General features: G+C 54.7%; 1 protein-coding gene across 4 annotated transcripts in view; it reads left to right on the top strand.

The window, feature by feature from the left end:
* The window catches only part of CPSF1 (cleavage and polyadenylation specific factor 1), a 64545-nt gene that overhangs the window by 20065 nt on the left and 42133 nt on the right, over positions 1–2347 (top strand). The gene's annotated exons all lie outside the window — the stretch shown is intronic.

Raw genomic sequence — 2347 nt, 5'->3', positions numbered from 1 at the left:
GTGCCCGCTGGAACCCCAGGCCCACGTCCCTGACACCTGCTCGCCATGCCTGCTGGAACGCCAGGCCCACGCTCCCCTCTCTAGTGGATCCCCCAGCTCTCACTGCAGCACCTGAGGCCTCCTGAGTGCTGGGGGCTGTTGTGGAAGCAGAGAAGGCTGTGGGCCATGGGGTCCCAGGGAAAGCAGCACCTGGCTCTCCGGATCTTCAGGCATTATCAGCTGAACGTCCCTGCAACCAGAAGCAGCTACGTAATTTGCAGGGCTCCATGCCAAATGAAAATGTGGAGCCCATTGTTAGAAAGTTGTTAAGTGGGGTGCAGTGGTGCATGCCTGTAGTCCCAGCTGCTCAGGAGGCTGAGGTGGGAGGATAGCTTAAACCCAGGAGTTCAAGGCTAGCCTGGACAACATAGTGAGACCCCAGTCTCTAATAAAATAAACAATAAAAATAAAATAAAGTTTTTAAGAATTTCAAGATAGGCTGGGCATGGTGGCTCACACCCGTCATCCCGTCTCTAGTCTCTACGAAAAATACAAAAAATTAGCCGGGCCTGGTGGCGGGCACCTGTAGTCCCAGCTACTTGGGAGGCTGAGGCAGGAGAATGGCGTGAACCGGGGAGGCAGAATTTACAGTGAGCCAAGATCGTGCCACTGCACTCCAGCCTGGGCAACAGAGCGAGACTCCATCTCAGATAATAAAATAAAATTAGCTGGGTGTGGTGGTGCATGCCTGTAATCTCAGCTACTCGGGAGGCTGAAGCAGTAGAATTGCTTGAACCTGGGAGGCGAAGGCTGTGGTGAGTTGAGATCGCGCCATTGCACTCCAGCCTGGGCAACACAGTGAGACTCCAAAATGACAGCAACAACAAAAACCCAAGTATGGGGCCTTTCTGAGCCTGGGGCCCTGTGTGACTGCCCAGGTTGCAGGCTCATGAAGCCAGTTCTGCCTGGAACCATGACTTAGAGTCTCTGCTTGACCCCCAATCCCAAAGCTGCTCAAACTCTGGGCACACAGGCACCCTGACCCATTGCTGCGGCAGGATTTGGGGGCCACTGAAGTGGCTTTAGGTAGTCCCTGGGAGCAATTGTTATTAACAGCACAAGTGCAGGGACCCCCACTCCCCAGAAGATGGGGCTGAAGGTGGCCTAGAGTGGCAGTAACAAACAGGTTTGGGTTGAGGGCTCCATTTCACTCAGGCAGGCAAAGTCCCTCTTCCCTGGAGCTGGCGATCTGAGGGGGCCCAGAATGGAGAGTGTTTGGAGGGGCAGCGTCCCTCTGGCTGGAGAGCTTTGGGGGAAGGGCATCCCAGGCAGACAGCACACACTGCACAAGGGCGTGATACAGGACTGAGCAGGGTGTGCTGGAGAAGCTGCAAGGGGATTGGGCTGCTCAGAGTAGAGAGGATGAGGGAGAAGGAGGCCTGAGATGAGGTGGGAAGGGCGGGCAGTGTCCTTGGAGGCCATAGCTCAGAGCTTTAGTCCTGTGTGCCATGGGAATCTGCTAGAGAGCTGTAAGGAGAGATGCACTAAGACCCAGGGAGGGAGTGGTGGGGAAAGGCCAGGAGGCTACAGGAATTGTACAGGGAGGCAAGGGAGCGGGAGGGACAGAGGAGAACAGAGAGGAGCAAGGATCACAGGCAGTTCTGAGCTCCGGGCTCCCGTTGATGGGATTTGCTGCTGGGCGGGAAGTGGGTTGGGAAGAAAAGGGACTCAAGGGAGTCCAGGGTTTCTGGCCTGGGCACTGGGGCTGGAGGCCATGGGGAGAGGGCTTGGCAGCCAGGAGTTCTGAGTTAGCAAGGCCTGAGGAGCTTATGGGACCTTATGGGGGAGATTTTGCAAAGACAGAAAAGCCCTGGGGAGAAACAAAAGGGGGAAGCACAGATCTGAAACCATCACGCCCTGGGAGGTCCCTAAAGCTAAAGCACTAGATGAGATGTCCCTGGCAACGCAGAAGGTGGGGGAGAACAGGAGGAGGGCCAAGGATGGAGCCCCGGCATCAGACACACAGAGGCAGACAAGAGGCCACAGGGGAAGAGGACCCAAACACAGGGAGAAGGAATCCATGTTAAGTAAGATGGGGACTCATAAGAGGCACGAACACCTCTGCAGGAACAGCCTCAAGGAAGGGGCCTCAGCAGCACAGAACTGGGAAGGGGAGGAGGGGGAAAGAGACGGTGGAAAGAAGAGGACAGTAAAGATCACGCAGGAAGTTTCACTGCCATGGGCAGAGAAACCGGGGGCAGCTTGCAGGAGGAAGGTCTTGCTTGTTGGTGTGCAGGTGCACATGGCCCAACAGATATTTTATTTATTTATTTATTTATTTATTTATTTATTTATTTATTTATTTATT

Source organism: Piliocolobus tephrosceles, chromosome 7 (genome assembly GCF_002776525.5).
Source record: "Piliocolobus tephrosceles isolate RC106 chromosome 7, ASM277652v3, whole genome shotgun sequence".
NCBI lineage: Eukaryota > Metazoa > Chordata > Mammalia > Primates > Cercopithecidae > Piliocolobus > Piliocolobus tephrosceles.
This window is presented reverse-complemented; position numbering and strand designations above follow the sequence as displayed.